The following is a 6,553-nucleotide window of genomic DNA, read 5'->3' as shown; positions in this document are numbered from 1 at the left end:
GAGAGAGGAAAAGGGAATGAGGCAGGAACATTCTCCATGTCTCTTATTGCGAGCCAAAGACCTTTTGTTTATACAAAAGTCTTGAGAACCCTACACCAGAAGGAGGCAAGTAACATGACCTGTGATACTTACTCTAAATTATGCATGTATAATAGCACCCAAGGATATAATGAAATCTATTGTGATGAACATTATATGCTGAAAGGTTTGCAACATAAAGGGCTGATTTTCATCATCCACTGAGGGTGAATTTAGCACTAAAAAACATACAGGAAAACACAGTTGTTAATGTGATGGGAATTATTACTGTGTAATAATTTATGGGTGTTGTTTGTTGACTTTGCTATTGGGAAATTCACTGTCTAAATATATAGGCTTGATTTTAAAAAGGGAAAAATCAGGCTAACCTAATAGATGGTTGGAAGATAAAATACACAGATAGAGGAACAAAAATCCCAAACCCCTCAAAATAGCTACTTCTTCACACTCTGACCAGCAGGTTGAGGAAGGTGATTCTGCCCCTCTGCTCCACTGTTGTGAGATCCCACCTAGGGTACAGCATCCAGCTCTGGGCCCCCCAACACAACAAAGATGCAGACCTGTTGAAGCAAGTCCAGAGGTCGGTCATAAACATGGCTGGAGGGCCGGAGCACCTCCCCTGTGAGGACAGGCTGAGAGAGCTGCCTTCCAGTACCTCAAGGGGGGCTAAAAGAAAGCTGGAGAGGGACAACTGACCAGGGTATGTAGTGACAGCACACGGGAGAATGGCTTTAAACTGAAAGAGAGCAGGTTTAGATTGGATACTAGGAAAAATTCTTAACTGTGAGGGTGGTGAGGCACTGGCACAGGTTACCCAGAGAAGTTGTGGATGCCCCATCCCTGGAAGTGTTCAAGGCCAGGTTGCATGGAACTCTGAGCAACCAGATCTAGTGGAAGGTGCTCCTGACCACAGCAGGGGGTGGAACTAGATGAACTTTAATGTCTATTCCAACCCAAACCATTATATGATTCTATGAAATGTGTTTGGATATTTAGAAGTTACTGGAGAAAGAAAAAAAAAGAAAAAAAGGACTATAAACAGATCAAAAGGACTATTTTAGGTAAAACAGAAAGGAGCATGTGCAATGGAATCAGGCTGTCATGGACATAATATTTTTTAAGAGAAAAAGGAAAGGTGTTTCAAAAAGCTAGATCTATTTCTCTTGTTATAGAGGGCTACTAAGTCTTGAGAAAAATGAAGTTTGTTGGTTTTAAAATCTTTTACTAATCTCTCTCACAAGGAAAACTGGCAGATATTAAATATCATACTGAGTACCACAAGTGAACATCACAGTGCTCTGCAGGATTAGATTAAGAAGGAAAACCGAGGAATTCACAATGAGATGAGTAATATCGCCAAAAAAAAAAAAAAAAAAGAAAGAAAGAAGAAAAATAAAAAGTGAGCTCCCTGTGGTCAGGGAGCAAGAGAAGGAAATGTGACCACATCTATAACCACCGTAGCTGCCCCAAGAGGTTTCTTACCTGAAGGCTGATCATGCTTCTGTGAGGAGCAAATCCAGGGCCTAAGTTGCACTAAGAGCACAGTTCAGACTCAAAACAAGAAGGAGCTGTGAGATCTCAGGTAGTGCTTGGTCTTCATTTTTCTTTTTAAGTAACAGTCATCTTTTTCTAATGGCTTAATGCCAAAAGTATGCTTGAAGGAGGAATTTCAATGAGGAAAGCTGGCAGTCCTGCCCAGGTTCCATTGATTCAGTGGAATTGGCTGCAGTCCTTGTGGGACAAGTGCTCCCTTAATTTTAGACAAGTCTACTTCAAATATAATTAGACAGGAGTCTTTTTTTTCCTTTTTTGCCCTACATGCTGAGTGAGACGCATTACTTGTAATCATTATATACTAGTTTATTGATCATGCCTTTTCAGTATTCACTGTAGAGAGGCTTGTTTTAACAGAACTGTCAAGAGACATGTCTGGTTAACAAACAATTACCAATTGAAGGTATAGAAACAAGCACAGGGATTTTGCCAGGATATACAGAAATGTGCAGGGTATTTTGACAAAAGATTACAGGGCTTTTATCTTAAATCTGGTATTTTTAAAGAGATGTTCCTAAAGTCCATTTAATAACATTTTAGGAGTGGTTCAATACATTGTTTTCATCTCTGCCTTCTGTATTTCAATATTTGCAAAGATTGAACAAATGGAAATTTTTCTCAGGAATATTGCCTATATGGAAAACCTTTGAGAGCCCACACAATGGATTACACAGGCTCATTGCTTACAATACAGGTTACCATTAAAATGTATTCCAGTTATTAGGAAAGCTGGAAGTGAGTCAATTATTTGAATAAACAAACAAAGACTTGGTTGCCCTGTACTTTGGTGCATCCCTGAGATGTCTGTAGGCTCCTTTCCCACGCCTCCTGTCTCATTCCTGAACTAGCAGAGGCTGTTGTGCAAGGCAGCCTGGCAGCTCCTAATGACCAGGTAGAATTCCTGCACTGTCCATTTCTGCACATTTGCTGCAGGCACAGGGCATCCACTGCAGCTTGTGTGTATCAGAGGAGGAAAAAGAGGTTTTGCAGCTTAGGAAAAGAGAAGCATCAGCTTATCAGGCCACAGGAATGTTACTGTGGTCCCTCCAAAGGGGCCCTGCATTCTGACTGCTTGGACAAACTGAAATACAGCAGTTTGCTGTGTCAGACATGAGAAGAAGGTGAGAAAACAAAAGAAGGTGCCAGCTTTTTGCTGTCCCCAAAAGACTGGAGAGGGTTTTTTTGTGTCTAAAAGATATAAGAAACAGGGATAACTTCAGCAAAAAGAAGTAACTCAGCCTCACAACTGACTGCAGTTTCCAGCCTTGTTAGGAAGCAGTATCCCTACATGCAAATTCTTAGGTAATTGAATGAGGACAAACAGAAACAATACATGAAAGAAACAAATCCCAAACATCCACTGGGACAAAGTATGCATATTTCAATTCCTTAAGAGTGAAAGTCTGTATTTTCCAAAACAACTAATGTTTCCTGTTTCCATTAAGGTCTCAGACTGGGCATCCCAAACCATGCAAAGCTGTTGGCAAACAGGTTTATATTTACCCTGGGAGTCAAGGTGAGATTCATGACATTGCTGCTTATTAAAGCTCTTGTTTTAATGTCCTTGGCTTTTGCAAGTTATGACACAGTAAATACATTTGTGTCACTTAGCAACCTCAGTTGTTTCTACAGGAATGTCTTTTGTTCTTGGAAATCTATTACAAATGCAGATTACAAAACAATTATTGGGGAATCTAAATTTGTCTTATTTGGATGGTGTTCTGGCCTCTCTGCATTCTGCATTTGAACTGTGCACAGGAAAATAAATTACTTTGCACAAGCACCCTTCATTGGCACTATTGTTGTGAAGAGAAACCCTGCATATTTAACAATTATTACAGAGGTTTCTGTAGAAAATAAAGGATGTGAAAATGCCTGGAGAAAGAAAGGACTGGAAAGGACTGCTAGTCACTGGGTTCACCCAGTTCAAAGCTTACTGTTTTGTAAACAACACTATAAATACTTAAACACTGTGATGCAACACTACATAGTCTCTATCATGAATTTATCAACCTGATTCATTTCTACACATGCCAGAGTCTGAGATCACAAACCATGCAGTTCCAGCAAAAGGGTATGAAATGTAAACACCTGCATAAATGAACTATTATTTATAATTTCCACATTGACTGGGTTACAGGGTCTCCATAACAGATCAGAACATGGGCGTGTCCTGAACATGTAGTCAAAGGACTGAAATTACACTGGAATGCAGACTTCCAAGGATTTAAGGGTTTTCTTTCTTTGTCTTTAACAGGTTTAAAGCTCTGAATTCACAACCATGTTGTCAGGAAGAGTATAGAAGGTAAAATATATAAATTGACCTTTATATTCTGAAATTAAAATGTATCCTCAGGAAACACAATAAAATTATGTCAGATTTTTATAGATGGACACATAATTAATATAGTTAGTACTTGTTTATGAAACTCAGATTTTGTCCTCTGCTAGGAATATCTGAAGGACAAGTATTATTGAAAGTATCTTAAATACTGTTTTCTAAACATTTGAACACATAAAGTGAGAGTGCAAATGAACAATAATCATAAATAGGGACCAATGACTGCTCTCAACTGTAATATCTTGCTAATAGAATAACTTAGACAACAAGTTGCTATGAGAATTTTGGCAATCCCAGCAGACCATACACAGAAATGCATCTGGGGAAAAAATAGCAGCAATGGTCATTTTCTGCTCAGAAAAATACTGTCAGGGGTCAGAAAAATTTTGTCAACAGTTTTGCAACTCCTTTTATACTTTCATTTTAAAAAGAACCTCCCGCTATCCTTATTGTTCTATGCTTTGGGGTTTTGGGGATTTTTAAAATTGCAATTACTGTGGTAAACTGCTAAAGTAAAAGCAGAGTTGCAGAGCTCATCTCCAGCAGTAGAAGACCAAGTATGACAACAAGACTGTGATTCTCCTAATTAAAAAGAGAACACAGTGAGTAAGCTATAGCTTATTCAGGACTTGGCCAAACGACCTGATGGCTACAACTGACGAGGCCTCAGCTTCTTTGGGGCTGACCTGGCAGCCAATCCTGTCGCTTACACTCACAAACTCCACACCAGGACACCTATGACAGCCCCTTTATTTGTTGAAGTTGTTCTCATTTCTTTGGAGAGGCACTAGCAAACAGCTGTGGTGTTTCTGCCAGGAACACTCGACAATGGCTGCAGACAGTGTAGATCTGCCCCTAGCATGGACTGGGGTCTAGTCCCAGAAAGGTCTCTGGGCGCTGACAGACTGAGATCCATTCCACAGATATGATTATGACGTAAATTCATATTGAGCCCTCTTTGGAACAGTTTTCCCGCATAAACAAATCTTTGAGGGAGAACCACAGATACAGGCTATACGATCTTCTCCAGCATTTTAGCCTTTCTCTCACCATCCAGTGAAAAAAGCACATAGTACCTAAGTAATGGCTGAGGTTCCCAGTTCCTCTAGGAGGACAATCTGAAATACCCTCCTCCTGAATGTCCACAAATCTCATTTTGTTCAGCTGGTAACCTGATCAGTAGCATTCAGTGTAAACATTTGCTGTATGTTTAGTCCTAAAACCCTCAGCAGATACTCAGTCCATTGGCAACCAGTGACCACTAAAATTTTGCATTTAAAAAGATCTGAGGACATCAGGATTCTGTTAATGACTGCACTCTGAGCTCCCTATCTGTGGCACTAATCTGCAGGATCCTGCAGGCTTTTCCCAGCACTGCCGTTGGTTAGGGATGCAGTGAAGCACGATTTGTGATTGTCATTCCTGGGCTCATGAAAGCCCCAGGTGTAGATGTAATCACAAGCAGCACTGAGCTTTTGCTGGTATAGCTTATTTTGCTTTTGTGGGAGAAGAAAAGGCTGGAATAAGCTGTACTGGTTTATTGCAGTTTTGCTTGTATAGAATACCAGATTATCTACTCAGAAGTGATCTGAATATAGATCTCCCTTGGAATTGAAGTAGATCCATCCACTGCATCTATGTAGGCCTGCTTCTATTGCTTTTGAATAGATACTGCAAAAATAGGGAATAAAGGTGAAAGTGTTTTCTTAAAAATATTTGGGAGCAGGCAGGAGGCAACAAAATCTCACTTTTTCATCATCTGTAGAAAAATGTGATCTGAGTTTTAACTGACAGTTACCAAAAAGGTGCTGAAAATAAGAAAGTCTTGGTACCTTAAGTACGCACATGAATAAATAATATGCAGTTAGGTAGTATGATTTATGCCCAGCTGATACAAATCCAGGCAGGGGATGTAGTAATGGGTTTGGACACCCAGGCTGGAGAGACTAGAACCATGGGCAGACAGCAGGCATGCTCACAAACACATACAGTGATGCACAGGGTCTGCTCTGTACAGCAAGTGGAAGTAGCTCAGGAGGACATGAGGACAAACGGACCAAAGGACAGGGCCTCTCCTTTGCCAACCGCTTACTGATTAATCAAGGGCACAGTGGTGAGAGCAGTTGTGTGCATGAGCGATTCACACTTTACAAGCTGCTCCCAGCGGAACCGACCGCATGCCCTGTCACGTGAATAAGCGTGTCCTGGACTATGTCCTCAGAGTTCCAACACCCAGAGAACCTTTTTTAAGGCTCATCATAGAAATTCCAGCCTCTGCTTGAATAGTGCAGTGACAGAAGCAAGGGAAGGAACGGGACTGGGACATGAAGAGACAGGGCAGAGCCTTGATGCAGGTGATGAAGTAAACCGCAGGCTAAGAGAAATCCCGACAGAACACCTGCACAGAGTGGCTGCACGTGTGCAAATCCTAGCGATGCAAAGGAAGGCTCCGAAGGCATTTCTGTGTCAAGGAACTGAACCCCGAACCAAAGCGCTGCCGGCTGCGGGCACACAGCGGGCGCAGCAAGCAGGGCAGAGCCGCGAGGCGAGCGGTCAGAGCCGGGCGCTGCGGAACGAACGCACCGCGATCCCGGCTAATGGGGACTACCCGCAGAGCCG

This window comes from Geospiza fortis, unplaced genomic scaffold (assembly GCF_000277835.1).
Source record: "Geospiza fortis unplaced genomic scaffold, GeoFor_1.0 scaffold7, whole genome shotgun sequence".
NCBI classification, from domain to species: domain Eukaryota; kingdom Metazoa; phylum Chordata; class Aves; order Passeriformes; family Thraupidae; genus Geospiza; species Geospiza fortis.
Note: the sequence above shows the minus strand (reverse complement) of the source record.